The following is a 20,277-nucleotide window of genomic DNA, read 5'->3' as shown; positions in this document are numbered from 1 at the left end:
AGGATATAGCTCTTGAAACAATGTTGGGTTTAGGATATAGCACTAAAAACATTCTGTTGGGTTTAGGATATAGTACTAGAAACATTCTGTTGGGTTTAGGATATAGTACTAGAAACATTCTGTTGGGTTTAGGATATAGTACTAGAAACATTCTATTGAGTTAAGGATATTGTACTAGAAACATTCTGTTGGGTTTATGATATAGTATTAGAAACATTCTGTTGGGTTTAGGATATAGTACTAGAATCATTCTGTTGGGTTTAGGATATATTACTAGAAACATTCTGTTGGGTTTAGGATATTGTACTAGAAACATTCTGTTGGGTTTAGGATATAGTACTAGAAACATTCTGTTGGGTAGGGTATAGGATATTGTACTAGAAACATTTTGTTGGGTTTAAGATATAGTACTAGAAACATTCTGTTGGGTTTAGGATATAGTACTAGAAACATTCTGTCGGGTTTAGGATATAGTACTGGAAACATTCTGTTGGGTTTAGGATATAGTACTAGAAACATTCTGTTGGGTTTAGGATATAGTACTAGAAACATTCTGTTGGGTTTAGGATATAGTATAGAAACATTCTGTTGGATAGCGGTTTAGGATGTAGTACTAGAAACATTCTGTTGGGTTTAGGATATAGTAATAGAAACATTCTGTTGGGTAGGGTTTAGGATTTAGTACTAGAAACATTTTTTTGGGTTTAGTATATAGTAGTAGAAACATTCTGTTGGGTTTAGGATATAGTAGTAGAAACATTCTGTTGGGTTTAGGATATAGTACTAGAAACATTCTGTTGGGTTTAGGATATAGCACTAGAAACATTATGTTGGATGGGGTTTAGGATATAGTACTAGAAACATTCTGTTGGGTAGGTGTTAGGATATAGAACTACAAACATTCTGTTGGATAGGGTTTACGATATAGTACTAGAAACATTCTGTTGGGTTTAGGATATAGTACTAGAAACATTCTATTGTGTTAAGGATATTGTACTAGAAACATTCTGTTGGGTTTATGATATAGTACTAGAAACATTCTGTTGGGTTTAGGATATAGTACTAGAAACATTCTGTTGGGTTTAGGATATATTACTAGAAACATTCTGTTGGGTTTAGGATATTGTACCAGAAACATTCTGTTGGGTTTAGGATATAGTACTAGAAACATTCTGTTGGGTAGGGTTTAGGATATAGTACTAGAAACATTCTGTTGGGTTTAAGATATAGTACTAGAAACATTCTGTTGGGTTTAGGATATAGTACTAGAAACATTCTGTCGGGTTTAGGATATAGTACTGGAAACATTCTGTTGGGTTTAGGATATAGTACTAGAAACATTCTGTTGGGTTTAGGATATAGTACTAGAAACATTCTGTTGGGTTTAGGATATAGTATAGAAACATTCTGTTGGATAGGGGTTTAGGATATAGTACTAGAAACATTCTGTTGGGTTTAGGATATAGTATAGAAACATTCTGTTGGGTTTAGGATATTGTACTAGAAACATTCTGTTGAGTAGGGGTTTAGGATATAGTACTAGAAATATTCTGTTGGGTTTAGGATATAGTATAGAAACATTCTGTTGGATTTAGGATATAGTACTAGAAACATTCTGTTGAGTAGGGGTTTAGGATATAGTACTAGAAATATTCTGTTGAGTAGGGGTTTAGGATATAGTACTAGAAACATTCTGTTGGGTTTAGGATATAGTACTGGAAACATTCTGTTGGGTTTAGGATATAGTACTAGAAACATTCTGTTGGGTTTAGGATATAGTACTAGAAACATTCTGTTGGGTTTAGGATATAGTACTAGAAACATTCTGTTGGGTTTAGGATATAGTACTAGAAACATTCTGTTGGGTTTAGGATATAGTACTAGAAACATTCTGTTGGGTTTAGGATATTGTACTAGAAACATTCTGTTGGGTAGGGTTTAGGATATAGTACTAGAAACATTCTGATGGGTTTAGGATATAGTACTAGAAACATTATGTTGGGTTTAGGATATTGTACTAGAAACATTCTGTTGGGTAGGGTTTAGGATATAGTACTAGAAACATTCTGTTGGGTTTAGGATATAGTACTAGAAACATTCTATTGAGTTAAGGATATTGTACTAGAAACATTCTGTTGGGTTTATGATATAGTACTAGAAACATTCTGTTGGGTTTAGGATATAGTACTAGAAACATTCTGTTGGGTTTAGGATATATTACTAGAAACATTCTGTTGGGTTTAGGATATTGTACCAGAAACATTCTGTTGGGTTTAGGATATAGTACTAGAAACATTCTGTTGGGTAGGGTTTAGGATATAGTACTAGAAACATTCTGTTGGGTTTAAGATATAGTACTATAAACATTCTGTTGGGTTTAGGATATAGTACTAGAAACATTCTGTCGGGTTTAGGATATAGTACTGGAAACATTCTGTTGGGTTTAGGATATAGTACTAGAAACATTCTGTTGGGTTTAGGATATAGTACTAGAAACATTCTGTTGGGTTTAGGATATAGTATAGAAACATTCTGTTGGATAGGGGTTTAGGATATAGTACTAGAAACATTCTGTTGGGTTTAGGATATGGTATAGAAACATTCTGTTGGGTTTAGGATATTGTACTAGAAACATTCTGTTGAGTAGGGGTTTAGGATATAGTACTAGAAATATTCTGTTGGGTTTAGGATATAGTATAGAAACATTCTGTTGGATTTAGGATATAGTACTAGAAACATTCTGTTGAGTAGGGGTTTAGGATATAGTACTAGAAATATTCTGTTGAGTAGGGGTTTAGGATATAGTACTAGAAACATTCTGTTGGGTTTAGGATATAGTACTGGAAACATTCTGTTGGGTTTAGGATATAGTACTAGAAACATTCTGTTGGGTTTAGGATATAGTACTAGAAACATTCTGTTGGGTTTAGGATATAGTATAGAAACATTCTGTTGGATAGCGGTTTAGGATGTAGTACTAGAAACATTCTGTTGGGTTTAGGATATAGTATAGAAACATTCTGTTGGGTTTAGGATATAGTACTAGAAACATTCTCTTGAGTAGGGGTTTAGGATGTAGTACTAGAAATATTCTGTTGAGTAGGGGTTTAGGATATAGTACTAGAAACATTCTGTTGGGTTTAGGATATAGTACTATAAACATTCTGTTGGGTTTAGGATATAGTACTGGAAACATTATGTTGGGTTTAGGATATAGTACTAGAAACATTCTGTTGGGTTTAGGATATAGTAGTAGAAACATTCTATTCGATAGGTGTTTAGGATAAAGTACTAGAAACATTCTGTTGGGTTTATAATATAGTACTAGAAACATTCTGTTGGGTTTAGGATATAGTACTAGAAACATTCTGTTGGGTAGGGTTTAGGATTTAGTACTAGAAACATTTTGTTGGGTTTAGTATATAGTAGTAGAAACATTCTGTTGGGTTTAGGATATAGTAGTAGAAACATTCTGTTGGGTTTAGGATATAGTACTAGAAACATTCTGTTGGGTTTAGGATATAGCTCTAGAAACATTCTGTTGGGTTTAGGATATAGCACTAGAAACATTATGTTGGATGGGGTTTAGGATATAGTACTAGAAACATTCTGTTGGGTAGGTGTTAGGATATAGAACTACAAACATTCTGTTGGATAGGGTTTACGATATAGTACTAGAAACATTCTGTTGGGTTTAGGATATAGTACTAGAAACATTCTATTGAGTTAAGGATATTGTACTAGAAACATTCTGTTGGGTTTATGATATAGTACTAGAAACATTCTGTTGGGTTTAGGATATAGTACTAGAAACATTCTGTTGGGTTTAGGATATATTACTAGAAACATTCTGTTGGGTTTAGGATATTGTACTAGAAACATTCTGTTGGGTTTAGGATATAGTACTAGAAACATTCTGTTGGGTAGGGTTTAGGATATAGTACTAGAAACATTCTGTTGGGTTTAAGATATAGTACTAGAAACATTCTGTTGGGTTTAGGATATAGTACTAGAAACATTCTGTCGGGTTTAGGATATAGTATAGAAACATTCTGTTGGATAGCGGTTTAGGATGTAGTACTAGAAACATTCTGTTGGGTTTAGGATATAGTATAGAAACATTCTGTTGGGTTTAGGATATAGTACTAGAAACATTCTCTTGAGTAGGGGTTTAGGATGTAGTACTAGAAATATTCTGTTGAGTAGGGGTTTAGGATATAGTACTAGAAACATTCTGTTGGGTTTAGGATATAGTACTATAAACATTCTGTTGGGTTTAGGATATAGTACTGGAAACATTATGTTGGGTTTAGGATATAGTACTAGAAACATTCTGTTGGGTTTAGGATATAGTAGTAGAAACATTCTATTCGATAGGGGTTTAGGATAAAGTACTAGAAACATTCTGTTGGGTTTAGGATATAGTACTAGAAACATTCTGTTGGGTTTAGGATATAGTACTAGAAACATTCTGTTGGGTAGGGTTTAGGATTTAGTACTAGAAACATTTTGTTGGGTTTAGTATATAGTAGTAGAAACATTCTGTTGGGTTTAGGATATAGTAGTAGAAACATTCTGTTGGGTTTAGGATATAGTACTAGAGACATTCTGTTGGGTTTAGGATATAGCTCTAGAAACATTCTGTTGGGTTTAGGATATAGCACTAGAAACATTATGTTGGATGGGGTTTAGGATATAGTACTAGAAACATTCTGTTGGGTAGGTGTTAGGATATAGAACTACAAACATTCTGTTGGATAGGGTTTACGATATAGTACTAGAAACATTCTGTTGGGTTTAGGATATAGTACTAGAAACATTCTATTGAGTTAAGGATATTGTACTAGAAACATTCTGTTGGGTTTATGATATAGTACTAGAAACATTCTGTTGGGTTTAGGATATAGTACTAGAAACATTCTGTTGGGTTTAGGATATATTACTAGAAACATTCTGTTGGGTTTAGGATATTGTACCAGAAACATTCTGTTGGGTTTAGGATATAGTACTAGAAACATTCTGTTGGGTAGGGTTTAGGATATAGTACTAGAAACATTCTGTTGGGTTTAAGATATAGTACTAGAAACATTCTGTTGGGTTTAGGATATAGTACTAGAAACATTCTGTCGGGTTTAGGATATAGTACTGGAAACATTCTGTTGGGTTTAGGATATAGTACTAGAAACATTCTGTTGGGTTTAGGATATAGTACTAGAAACATTCTGTTGGGTTTAGGATATAGTATAGAAACATTCTGTTGGATAGGGGTTTAGGATATAGTACTAGAAACATTCTGTTGGGTTTAGGATATAGTATAGAAACATTCTGTTGGGTTTAGGATATTGTACTAGAAACATTCTGTTGAGTAGGGGTTTAGGATATAGTACTAGAAATATTCTGTTGGGTTTAGGATATAGTATAGAAACATTCTGTTGGATTTAGGATATAGTACTAGAAACATTCTGTTGAGTAGGGGTTTAGGATATAGTACTAGAAATATTCTGTTGAGTAGGGGTTTAGGATATAGTACTAGAAACATTCTGTTGGGTTTAGGATATAGTACTGGAAACATTCTGTTGGGTTTAGGATATAGTACTAGAAACATTCTGTTGGGTTTAGGATATAGTACTAGAAACATTCTGTTGGGTTTAGGATATAGTATAGAAACATTCTGTTGGGTTTAGGATATAGTACTAGAAACATTCTCTTGAGTAGGGGTTTAGGATGTAGTACTAGAAATATTCTGTTGAGTAGGGGTTTAGGATATAGTACTAGAAACATTCTGTTGGGTTTAGGATATAGTACTAGAAACATTCTGTTGGGTTTAGGATATAGTACTGGAAACATTATGTTGGGTTTAGGATATAGTACTAGAAACATTCTGTTGGGTTTAGGATATAGTAGTAGAAACATTCTATTCGATAGGGGTTTAGGATAAAGTACTAGAAACATTCTGTTGGGTTTAGGATATAGTACTAGAAACATTCTGTTGGGTTTAGGATATAGTACTAGAAACATTCTGTTGGGTAGGGTTTAGGATTTAGTACTAGAAACATTTTGTTGGGTTTAGTATATAGTAGTAGAAACATTCTGTTGGGTTTAGGATATAGTAGTAGAAACATTCTGTTGGGTTTAGGATATAGTACTAGAAACATTCTGTTGGGTTTAGGATATAGCTCTAGAAACATTCTGTTGGGTTTAGGATATAGCACTAGAAACATTATGTTGGATGGGGTTTAGGATATAGTAATAGAAACATTCTGTTGGGTAGGTGTTAGGATATAGAACTACAAACATTCTGTTGGATAGGGTTTATGATATAGTACTAGAAACATTCTGTTGGGTTTAGGATATAGTACTAGAAACATTCTGTTGGGTTTAGGATATAGCTCTAGAAACATTCTGTTGGGTAGGGTTTAGGATATAGTACTAGAAACATTCTGTTGGGTTTAGGATATTGTACTAGAAACATTCTGTTGGGTTTAGGATATTGTACTAGAAACATTCTGTTGGGTTTATGATATAGTACTAGAAACATTCTGTTGGGTTTAGGATATAGTACTAGAAACATTCTGTTGGGTTTAGGATATAGTACTGGAAACATTCTGTTGGGTTTAGGATATAGTACTAGAAACATTCTGTTGGGTTTAGGATATAGCACTAGAAACATTCTGTTGGGTTTAGGATATAGTACTAGAAACATTCTGTTGGGTTTAGGATATAGTACTAGAAACATTCTGTTGGGTTTAGGATATAGTACTAGAAACATTCTGTTGGGTTTAGGATATAGTACTAGAAACATTCTGTTGGGTTTAGGATATAGTACTAGAAACATTCTGTTGGGTTTAGGATATTGTACTAGAAACATTCTGTTGGGTTTAGGATATTGTACTAGAAACATTCTGTTGGGTAGGGTTTAGGATATAGTACTAGAAACATTCTGTTGGGTTTAGGATATAGTACTAGAAACATTCTGTTGGGTTTAGGATATTGTACTAGAAACATTCTGTTGGGTAGGGTTTAGGATATAGTACTAGAAACATTCTGTTGGGTTTAGGATATAGTACTAGAAACATTCTGTTGGGTTTAGGATATAGTACTAGAAACATTCTGTTGGGTTTAGGATATAGTACTAGAAACATTCTGTTGGGTTTAGGATATAGTACTAGAAACATTCTGTTGGGTTTAGGATATAGCTCTAGAAACAATGTTGGGTTTAGGATATAGCACTAAAAACATTCTGTTGGGTTTAGGATATAGTTCTAAAAACATTCTGTTGGGTTTAGGATATAGTACTAGAAACATTCTGTTGGGTTTAGGATATTGTACTAGAAACATTCTGTTGGGTAGGGTTTGGGATATAGTACTAGAAACATTCTGTTGGGTTTAGGATATTGTACTAGAAACATTCTGTTGGGTTTAGGATATTGTACTAGAAACATTCTGTTGGGTTTAGGATATAGTACTAGAAACATTCTGTTGGGTTTAGGATATAGTACTAGAAACATTATTTTGGGTTTAGGATATAGTACTAGAAACATTCTGTTGGGTTTAGGATATTGTACTAGAAACATTCTGTTGGGTTTAGGATATAGTACTAGAAACATTCTGTTGGGTAGGGTTTAGGATATAGTACTAGAAACATTCTGTTGGGTTTAAGATATAGTACTAGAAACATTCTGTTGGGTTTAGGATATAGTACTAGAAACATTCTGTTGGGTTTAGGATATAGTACTGGAAACATTCTGTTGGGTTTAGGACATAGTACTAGAAACATTCTGTTGGGTTTAGGATATAGTACTAGAAACATTCTGTTGGGTTTAGGATATAGTACTAGAAACATTCTGTTGGGTTTAGGATATAGTACTAGAAACATTCTGTTGGGTTTAGGATATAGCTCTCGAAACAATGTTGGGTTTAGGATATAGCACTAAAAACATTCTGTTGGGTTTAGGATATAGTACTAGAAACATTCTTTTGGGTTTAGGATATAGTACTAGAAACATTCTGTTGGGTTTAGGATATAGTACTAGAAACATTCTGTTGGGTTTAGGATATAGTACTAGAAACATTCTGTTGGGTTTAGGATATAGTACTAGAAACATTCTGTTGGGTTTAGGATATAGTACTAGAAACATTCTGTTGGGTTTAGGATATAGTACTAGAAACATTCTGTTGGGTTTAGGATATAGTACTAGAAACATTCTGTTGGGTTTAGGATATTGTATTAGAAACATTCTGTTGGGTAGGGTTTAGGATATAGTACTAGAAACATTCTGTTGGGTTTAGGATATAGTACTAGAAACATTCTGTTGGGTTTAGGATATAGTACTAGAAACATTCTGTTGGGTTTAGGATATAGTACTAGAAACATTATGTTGGGTTTAGGATATTGTACTAGAAACATTCTGTTGGGTAGGGTTTAGGATATAGTACTAGAAACATTCTGTTGTGTTTAGGATATAGTACTAGAAAGATTCTATTGAGTTAAGGATATTGTACTAGAAACATTCTGTTGGGTTTATGATATAGTACTAGAAACATTCTGTTGGGTTTAGGATATAGTACTAGAAACATTCTGTTGGGTTTAGGATATTTTAGTAGAAACATTCTGTTGGGTTTAGGATATTGTACCAGAAACATTCTGTTGGGTTTAGGATATAGTACTAGAAACATTCTGTTGGGTAGGGTTTAGGATATAGTACTAGAAACATTCTGTCGGGTTTAGGATATAGTACTGGAAACATTCTGTTGGGTTTAGGACATAGTTCTAAAAACATTATGTTGGGTTTAGGATATAGTACTAGAAACATTCTGTTGGGTTTAGGATATTGTACTAAAAACATTCTGTTGGATAGGGTTTAGGATATAGTACTAGAAACATTCTGTTGGGTTTAGGATATTGTACTAGAAACATTCTGTTGGGTTTAGGATATAGTACTAGAAACATTCTGTTGGGTTTAGGATATAGTACTAGAAACATTATTTTGGGTTTAGGATATAGTACTAGAAACATTCTGTTGGGTTTAGGATATAGTACTAGAAACATTCTGTTGGGTTTAGGATATAGTACTAGAAACATTCTGTTGGGTTTAGGATATAGAACTGGAAACATTCCGTTGGGTTTAGGATATAGTACTAGAAACATTCTGTTGGGTTTAGGATATAGTACAAGAAATATTCTGTTGGGTTTAGGATATAGTACTAGAAACATTCTGTTGGGTTTAGGATATAGCTCTCGAAACAATGTTGGGTTTAGGATATAGCACTAAAAACATTCTGTTGGGTTTAGGATATAGTACTAGAAACATTCTTTTGGGTTTAGGATATTGTACTAGAAACATTCTGTTGGGTAGGGTTTAGGATATAGTACTAGAAACATTCTGTTGGGTTTAGGATATAGTACTAGAAACATTCTGTTGGGTTTAGGATATTGTACTAGAAACATTCTGTTGGGTAGGGTTTAGGATATAGTACTAGAAACATTCTGTTGGGTTTAGGATATAGTACTAGAAACATTCTGTTGGGTTTAGGATATAGTACTAGAAACATTCTGTTGGGTTTAGGATATAGTACTAGAAACATTCTGTTGGGTTTAGGATATAGTACTAGAAACATTCTGTTGGGTTTAGGATATAGCTCTAGAAACAATGTTGGGTTTAGGATATAGCACTAAAAACATTCTGTTGGGTTTAGGATATAGTTCTAAAAACATTCTGTTGGGTTTAGGATATAGTACTAGAAACATTCTGTTGGGTTTAGGATATTGTACTAGAAACATTCTGTTGGGTAGGGTTTGGGATATAGTACTAGAAACATTCTGTTGGGTTTAGGATATTGTACTAGAAACATTCTGTTGGGTTTAAGATATTGTACTAGAAACATTCTGTTGGGTTTAGGATATAGTACTAGAAACATTCTGTTGGGTTTAGGATATAGTACTAGAAACATTATTTTGGGTTTAGGATATAGTACTAGAAACATTCTGTTGGGTTTAGGATATTGTACTAGAAACATTCTGTTGGGTTTAGGATATAGTACTAGAAACATTCTGTTGGGTAGGGTTTAGGATATAGTACTAGAAACATTCTGTTGGGTTTAAGATATAGTACTAGAAACATTCTGTTGGGTTTAGGATATAGTACTAGAAACATTCTGTTGGGTTTAGGATATAGTACTGGAAACATTCTGTTGGGTTTACGACATAGTACTAGAAACATTCTGTTGGGTTTAGGATATAGTACTAGAAACATTCTGTTGGGTTTAGGATATAGTACTAGAAACATTCTGTTGGGTTTAGGATATAGTACTAGAAACATTCTGTTGGGTTTAGGATATAGCTCTCGAAACAATGTTGGGTTTAGGATATAGCACTAAAAACATTCTGTTGGGTTTAGGATATAGTACTAGAAACATTCTTTTGGGTTTAGGATATAGTACTAGAAACATTCTGTTGGGTTTAGGATATAGTACTAGAAACATTCTGTTGGGTTTAGGATATAGTACTAGAAACATTCTGTTGGGTTTAGGATATAGTACTAGAAACATTCTGTTGGGTTTAGGATATAGTACTAGAAACATTCTGTTGGGTTTAGGATATAGTACTAGAAACATTCTGTTGGGTTTAGGATATAGTACTAGAAACATTCTGTTGGATTTAGGATATTGTATTAGAAACATTCTGTTGGGTAGGGTTTAGGATATAGTACTAGAAACATTCTGTTGGGTTTAGGATATAGTACTAGAAACATTCTGTTGGGTTTAGGATATAGTACTAGAAACATTCTGTTGGGTTTAGGATATAGTACTAGAAACATTATGTTGGGTTTAGGATATTGTACTAGAAACATTCTGTTGGGTAGGGTTTAGGATATAGTACTAGAAACATTCTGTTGTGTTTAGGATATAGTACTAGAAAGATTCTATTGAGTTAAGGATATTGTACTAGAAACATTCTGTTGGGTTTATGATATAGTACTAGAAACATTCTGTTGGGTTTAGGATATAGTACTAGAAACATTCTGTTGGGTTTAGGATATTTTAGTAGAAACATTCTGTTGGGTTTAGGATATTGTACCAGAAACATTCTGTTGGGTTTAGGATATAGTACTAGAAACATTCTGTTGGGTAGGGTTTAGGATATAGTACTAGAAACATTCTGTCGGGTTTAGGATATAGTACTGGAAACATTCTGTTGGGTTTAGGACATAGTTCTAAAAACATTATGTTGGGTTTAGGATATAGTACTAGAAACATTCTGTTGGGTTTAGGATATTGTACTAAAAACATTCTGTTGGATAGGGTTTAGGATATAGTACTAGAAACATTCTGTTGGGTTTAGGATATTGTACTAGAAACATTCTGTTGGGTTTAGGATATAGTACTAGAAACATTCTGTTGGGTTTAGGATATAGTACTAGAAACATTATTTTGGGTTTAGGATATAGTACTAGAAACATTCTGTTGGGTTTAGGATATAGTACTAGAAACATTCTGTTGGGTTTAGGATATAGTACTAGAAACATTCTGTTGGGTTTAGGATATAGAACTGGAAACATTCCGTTGGGTTTAGGATATAGTACTAGAAACATTCTGTTGGGTTTAGGATATAGTACAAGAAATATTCTGTTGGGTTTAGGATATAGTACTAGAAACATTCTGTTGGGTTTAGGATATAGCTCTCGAAACAATGTTGGGTTTAGGATATAGCACTAAAAACATTCTGTTGGGTTTAGGATATAGTACTAGAAACATTCTTTTGGGTTTAGGATATAGTACTAGAAACATTCTGTTGGGTTTAGGATATAGTACTAGAAACATTCTGTTGGGTTTAGGATATAGTACTAGAAACATTCTGTTGGGTTTAGGATATAGTACTAGAAACATTCTGTTGGGTTTAGGATATAGTACTAGAAACATTCTGTTGGGTTTAGGATATTGTACTAGAAACATTCTGTTGGGTAGGGTTTAGGATATAGTACTAGAAACATTCTGATGGGTTTAGGATATAGTACTAGAAACATTATGTTGGGTTTAGGATATTGTACTAGAAACATTCTGTTGGGTAGGGTTTAGGATATAGTACTAGAAACATTCTGTTGGGTTTAGGATATAGTACTAGAAACATTCTATTGAGTTAAGGATATTGTACTAGAAACATTCTGTTGGGTTTATGATATAGTACTAGAAACATTCTGTTGGGTTTAGGATATAGTACTAGAAACATTCTGTTGGGTTTAGGATATATTACTAGAAACATTCTGTTGGGTTTAGGATATTGTACCAGAAACATTCTGTTGGGTTTAGGATATAGTACTAGAAACATTCTGTTGGGTAGGGTTTAGGATATAGTACTAGAAACATTCTGCTGGGTTTAAGATATAGTACTAGAAACATTCTGTTGGGTTTAGGATATAGTACTAGAAACATTCTGTCGGGTTTAGGATATAGTACTGGAAACATTCTGTTGGGTTTAGGATATAGTACTAGAAACATTCTGTTGGGTTTAGGATATAGTACTAGAAACATTCTGTTGGGTTTAGGATATAGTATAGAAACATTCTGTTGGGTTTAGGATATAGTACTAGAAACATTCTGTTGAGTAGGGGTTTAGGATATAGTACTAGAAATATTCTGTTGGGTTTAGGATATAGTATAGAAACATTCTGTTGGATTTAGGATATAGTAGTAGAAACATTCTGTTGAGTAGGGGTTTAGGATATAGTACTAGAAATATTCTGTTGAGTAGGGGTTTAGGATATAGTACTAGAAACATTCTGTTGGGTTTAGGATATAGTACTGGAAACATTCTGTTGGGTTTAGGATATAGTACTAGAAACATTCTGTTGGGTTTAGGATATAGTACTAGAAACATTCTGTTGGGTTTAGGATATAGTAGTAGAAACATTCAATTCGATAGGGGTTTAGGATAAAGTACTAGAAACATTCTGTTGGGTTTAGGATATAGTACTAGAAACATTCTGTTGGGTTTAGGATATAGTACTAGAAACATTCTGTTGGGTTTAGGATATAGTACTAGAAACATTCTGTTGGGTTTAGGATATAGTACTAGAAACATTCTGTTGGGTTTAGGATATAGTACTAGAAACATTCTGTTGGGTTTAGGATATAGCTCTCGAAACAATGTTGGGTTTAGGATATAGCACTAAAAACATTCTGTTGGGTTTAGGATATAGTACTAGAAACATTCTTTTGGGTTTAGGATATAGTACTAGAAACATTCTGTTGGGTTTAGGATATAGTACTAGAAACATTCTGTTGGGTTTAGGATATAGTACTAGAAACATTCTGTTGGGTTTAGGATATAGTACTAGAAACATTCTGTTGGGTTTAGGATATAGTACTAGAAACATTCTGTTGGGTTTAGGATATAGTACTAGAAACATTCTGTTGGGTTTAGGATATAGTACTAGAAACATTCTGTTGGATTTAGGATATTGTATTAGAAACATTCTGTTGGGTAGGGTTTAGGATATAGTACTAGAAACATTCTGTTGGGTTTAGGATATAGTACTAGAAACATTCTGTTGGGTTTAGGATATAGTACTAGAAACATTCTGTTGGGTTTAGGATATAGTACTAGAAACATTATGTTGGGTTTAGGATATTGTACTAGAAACATTCTGTTGGGTAGGGTTTAGGATATAGTACTAGAAACATTCTGTTGTGTTTAGGATATAGTACTAGAAAGATTCTATTGAGTTAAGGATATTGTACTAGAAACATTCTGTTGGGTTTATGATATAGTACTAGAAACATTCTGTTGGGTTTAGGATATAGTACTAGAAACATTCTGTTGGGTTTAGGATATTTTAGTAGAAACATTCTGTTGGGTTTAGGATATTGTACCAGAAACATTCTGTTGGGTTTAGGATATAGTACTAGAAACATTCTGTTGGGTAGGGTTTAGGATATAGTACTAGAAACATTCTGTCGGGTTTAGGATATAGTACTGGAAACATTCTGTTGGGTTTAGGACATAGTTCTAAAAACATTATGTTGGGTTTAGGATATAGTACTAGAAACATTCTGTTGGGTTTAGGATATTGTACTAAAAACATTCTGTTGGATAGGGTTTAGGATATAGTACTAGAAACATTCTGTTGGGTTTAGGATATTGTACTAGAAACATTCTGTTGGGTTTAGGATATAGTACTAGAAACATTCTGTTGGGTTTAGGATATAGTACTAGAAACATTATTTTGGGTTTAGGATATAGTACTAGAAACATTCTGTTGGGTTTAGGATATAGTACTAGAAACATTCTGTTGGGTTTAGGATATAGTACTAGAAACATTCTGTTGGGTTTAGGATATAGAACTGGAAACATTCCGTTGGGTTTAGGATATAGTACTAGAAACATTCTGTTGGGTTTAGGATATAGTACAAGAAATATTCTGTTGGGTTTAGGATATAGTACTAGAAACATTCTGTTGGGTTTAGGATATAGCTCTCGAAACAATGTTGGGTTTAGGATATAGCACTAAAAACATTCTGTTGGGTTTAGGATATAGTACTAGAAACATTCTTTTGGGTTTAGGATATAGTACTAGAAACATTCTGTTGGGTTTAGGATATAGTACTAGAAACATTCTGTTGGGTTTAGGATATAGTACTAGAAACATTCTGTTGGGTTTAGGATATAGTACTAGAAACATTCTGTTGGGTTTAGGATATAGTACTAGAAACATTCTGTTGGGTTTAGGATATTGTACTAGAAACATTCTGTTGGGTAGGGTTTAGGATATAGTACTAGAAACATTCTGATGGGTTTAGGATATAGTACTAGAAACATTATGTTGGGTTTAGGATATTGTACTAGAAACATTCTGTTGGGTAGGGTTTAGGATATAGTACTAGAAACATTCTGTTGGGTTTAGGGTTTAGGATATAGTACTAGAAACATTCTGTTGGGTTTAGGATATAGAACTGGAAACATTCCGTTGGGTTTAGGATATAGTACTAGAAACATTCTGTTGGGTTTAGGATATAGTACTAGAAACATTCTGTTGGGTTTAGGATATAGTAGGTTTAGGATATAGTATAGAAACATTCTGTTGGATTTAGGATATAGTAGTAGAAACATTCTGTTGAGTAGGGGTTTAGGATATAGTACTAGAAATATTCTGTTGAGTAGGGGTTTAGGATATAGTACTAGAAACATTCTGTTGGGTTTAGGATATAGTACTGGAAACATTCTGTTGGGTTTAGGATATAGTACTAGAAACATTCTGTTGGGTTTAGGATATAGTACTAGAAACATTCTGTTGGGTTTAGGATATAGTAGTAGAAACATTCAATTCGATAGGGGTTTAGGATAAAGTACTAGAAACATTCTGTTGGGTTTAGGATATAGTACTAGAAACATTCTGTTGGGTTTAGGATATAGTACTAGAAACATTCTGTTGGGTAGGGTTTAGGATATAGTACTAGAAACATTCTGTTGGGTTTAGGATATAGTACTAGAAACATTCTATTGAGTTAAGGATATTGTACTAGAAACATTCTGTTGGGTTTATGATATAGTACTAGAAACATTCTGTTGGGTTTAGGATATAGTACTAGAAACATTCTGTTGGGTTTAGGATATATTACTAGAAACATTCTGTTGGGTTTAGGATATTGTACCAGAAACATTCTGTTGGGTTTAGGATATAGTACTAGAAACATTCTGTTGGGTAGGGTTTAGGATATAGTACTAGAAACATTCTGTTGGGTTTAAGATATAGTACTAGAAACATTCTGTTGGGTTTAGGATATAGTACTAGAAACATTCTGTCGGGTTTAGGATATAGTACTGGAAACATTCTGTTGGGTTTAGGATATAGTACTAGAAACATTCTGTTGGGTTTAGGATATAGTACTAGAAACATTCTGTTGGGTTTAGGATATAGTATAGAAACATTCTGTTGGATAGGGGTTTAGGATATAGTACTAGAAACATTCTGTTGGGTTTAGGATATAGTATAGAAACATTCTGTTGGGTTTAGGATATAGTACTAGAAACATTCTGTTGAGTAGGGGTTTAGGATATAGTACTAGAAATATTCTGTTGGGTTTAGGATATAGTACTAGAAACATTCTGTTGGGTTTAGGATATAGTACTAGAAACATTCTGTTGGGTTTAGGATATAGTACTAGAAACATTCTGTTGGGTTTAGGATATAGTACTAGAAACATTCTGTTGGATTTAGGATATTGTATTAGAAACATTCTGTTGGGTAGGGTTTAGGATATAGTACTAGAAACATTCTGTTGGGTTTAGGATATAGTACTAGAAACATTCTGTTGGGTTTAGGATATAGTACTAGAAACATTCTGTTGGGTTTAGGATATAGTACTAGAAACATTATGTTGGGTTTAGGATATTGTACTAGAAACATTCTGTTGGGTAGGGTTTAGGATATAGTACTAGAAACATTCTGTTGTGTTTAGGATATAGTACTCTAGAAACATTATTTTGGGTTTAGGATATAGTACTAGAAACATTCTGTTGGGTTTAGGATATAGTACTAGAAACATTCTGTTGGGTTTAGGATATAGTACTAGAAACATTCTGTTGGGTTTAGGATATAGAACTGGAAACATTCCGTTGGGTTTAGGATATAGTACTAGAAACATTCTGTTGGGTTTAGGATATAGTACAAGAAATATTCTGTTGGGTTTAGGATATAGTACTAGAAACATTCTGTTGGGTTTAGGATATAGCTCTCGAAACAATGTTGGGTTTAGGATATAGCACTAAAAACATTCTGTTGGGTTTAGGATATAGTACTAGAAACATTCTTTTGGGTTTAGGATATAGTACTAGAAACATTCTGTTGGGTTTAGGATATAGTACTAGAAACATTCTGTTGGGTTTAGGATATAGTACTAGAAACATTCTGTTGGGTTTAGGATATAGTACTAGAAACATTCTGTTGGGTTTAGGATATAGTACTAGAAACATTCTGTTGGGTTTAGGATATTGTACTAGAAACATTCTGTTGGGTAGGGTTTAGGATATAGTACTAGAAACATTCTGATGGGTTTAGGATATAGTACTAGAAACATTATGTTGGGTTTAGGATATTGTACTAGAAACATTCTGTTGGGTAGGGTTTAGGATATAGTACTAGAAACATTCTGTTGGGTTTAGGATATAGTACTAGAAACATTCTATTGAGTTAAGGATATTGTACTAGAAACATTCTGTTGGGTTTATGATATAGTACTAGAAACATTCTGTTGGGTTTAGGATATAGTACTAGAAACATTCTGTTGGGTTTAGGATATATTACTAGAAACATTCTGTTGGGTTTAGGATATTGTACCAGAAACATTCTGTTGGGTTTAGGATATAGTACTAGAAACATTCTGTTGGGTAGGGTTTAGGATATAGTACTAGAAACATTCTGCTGGGTTTAAGATATAGTACTAGAAACATTCTGTTGGGTTTAGGATATAGTACTAGAAACATTCTGTCGGGTTTAGGATATAGTACTGGAAACATTCTGTTGGGTTTAGGATATAGTACTAGAAACATTCTGTTGGGTTTAGGATATAGTACTAGAAACATTCTGTTGGGTTTAGGATATAGTATAGAAACATTCTGTTGGGTTTAGGATATAGTACTAGAAACATTCTGTTGAGTAGGGGTTTAGGATATAGTACTAGAAATATTCTGTTGGGTTTAGGATATAGTATAGAAACATTCTGTTGGATTTAGGATATAGTACTAGAAACATTCTGTTGAGTAGGGGTTTAGGATATAGTACTAGAAATATTCTGTTGAGTAGGGGTTTAGGATATAGTACTAGAAACATTCTGTTAGGTTTAGGATATAGTACTGGAAACATTCTGTTGGGTTTAGGATATAGTACTAGAAACATTCTGTTGGGTTTAGGATATAGTACTAGAAACATTCTGTTGGGTTTAGGATATAGTATAGAAACATTCTGTTGGATAGCGGTTTAGGATGTAGTACTAGAAACATTCTGTTGGGTTTAGGATATAGTATAGAAACATTCTGTTGGGTTTAGGATATAGTACTAGAAACATTCTCTTGAGTAGGGGTTTAGGATGTAGTACTAGAAATATTCTGTTGAGTAGGGTTTAGGATATAGTACTAGAAACATTCTGTTGGGTTTAGGATATAGTACTAGAAACATTCTGTTGGGTTTAGGATATAGTACTGGAAACATTATGTTGGGTTTAGGATATAGTACTAGAAACATTCTGTTGGGTTTAGGATATAGTAGTAGAAACATTCTATTCGATAGGGGTTTAGGATAAAGTACTAGAAACATTCTGTTGGGTTTAGGATATAGTACTAGAAACATTCTGTTGGGTTTAGGATATAGTACTAGAAACATTCTGTTGGGTAGGGTTTAGGATTTAGTACTAGAAACATTTTGTTGGGTTTAGTATATAGTAGTAGAAACATTCTGTTGGGTTTAGGATATAGTAGTAGAAACATTCTGTTGGGTTTAGGATATAGTACTAGAAACATTCTGTTGGGTTTAGGATATAGCTCTAGAAACATTCTGTTGGGTTTAGGATATAGCACTAGAAACATTATGTTGGATGGGGTTTAGGATATAGTACTAGAAACATTCTGTTGGGTAGGTGTTAGGATATAGAACTACAAACATTCTGTTGGGTTTAGGATATAGTACTAGAAACATTCTGTTGGGTTTAGGATATAGTACTGGAAACATTATGTTGGGTTTAGGATATAGTACTAGAAACATTCTGTTGGGTTTAGGATATAGTAGTAGAAACATTCTATTCGATAGGGGTTTAGGATAAAGTACTAGAAACATTCTGTTGGGTTTAGGATATAGTACTAGAAACATTCTGTTGGGTTTAGGATATAGTACTAGAAACATTCTGTTGGGTAGGGTTTAGGATTTAGTACGAGAAACATTTTGTTGGGTTTAGTATATAGTAGTAGAAACATTCTGTTGGGTTTAGGATATAGTAGTAGAAACATTCTGTTGGGTTTAGGATATAGTACTAGAAACATTCTGTTGGGTTTAGGATATAGCTCTAGAAACATTCTGTTGGGTTTAGGATATAGCACTAGAAACATTATGTTGGATGGGGTTTAGGATATAGTACTAGAAACATTCTGTTGGGTAGGTGTTAGGATATAGAACTACAAACATTCTGTTGGATAGGGTTTACGATATAGTACTAGAAACATTCTGTTGGGTTTAGGATATAGTACTAGAAACATTCTGTTGGGTTTAGGATATAGCTCTAGAAACATTCTGTTGGGTAGGGTTTAGGATATAGTACTAGAAACATTCTGTTGTGTTTAGGATGTTGTACTAGAAACATTCTGTTGGGTTTAGGATATTGTACTAGAAACATTCTGTTGGGTTTATGATATAGTACTAGAAACATTCTGTTGGGTTTAGGATATAGTACTAGAAACATTCTGTTGGGTTTAGGATATAGTACTGGAAACATTCTGTTGGGTTTAGGATATAGTACTAGAAACATTCTGTTGGGTTTAGGATATAGTACTAGAAACATTCTGTTGGGTTTAGGATATAGTACTAGAAACATTCTATTGGGTTTAGGATATAGTACTAGAAACATTCTGTTGGGTTTAGGATATAGTACTAGAAACATTCTGTTGGGTTTAGGATATAGTACTAGAAACATTCTGTTGGGTTTAGGATATAGTACTAGAAACATTATGTTGGGTTTAGGATATAGTACTAGAAACATTCTGTTGGGTTTAGGATATAGTACTAGAAACATTCTGTTGGGTTTAGGATATAGTAGTGGAAACATTCTGTTGGGTTTAGGATATAGTACTAGAAACATTCTGTTGGGTTTAGGATATTGTACTAGAAACATTCTGTTGGGTTTAGGATATTGTACTAGAAACATTCTGTTGGGTAGGGTTTAGGATATAGTACTAGAAACATTCTGTTGGGTTTAGGATATAGTACTAGAAACATTCTGTTGGGTTTAGGATATAGTACTAGAAACATTCTGTTGGGTAGGGTTTAGGATATAGTACTAGAAACATTCTGTTGGGTTTAGGATATAGAACTGGAAACATTCCGTTGGGTTTAGGATATAGTACTAGAAACATTCTGTTGGGTTTAGGATATAGTACTAGAAACATTCTGTTGGGTTTAGGATATAGTACTAGAAACATTCTGTTGGGTTTAGGATATAGCTCTCGAAACAATGTTGGGTTTAGGATATAGTACTAGAAACATTCTGTTGGGTTTAGGATATAGCTCTAGAAACAAT

Source organism: Salmo salar, chromosome 06, assembly GCF_965601325.2.
Source record: "Salmo salar chromosome 06, fSalSal1, whole genome shotgun sequence".
NCBI classification, from domain to species: domain Eukaryota; kingdom Metazoa; phylum Chordata; class Actinopteri; order Salmoniformes; family Salmonidae; genus Salmo; species Salmo salar.
The sequence above is the reverse complement of the archived record's forward strand: the minus strand, read 5'-3'. Positions refer to the sequence as shown.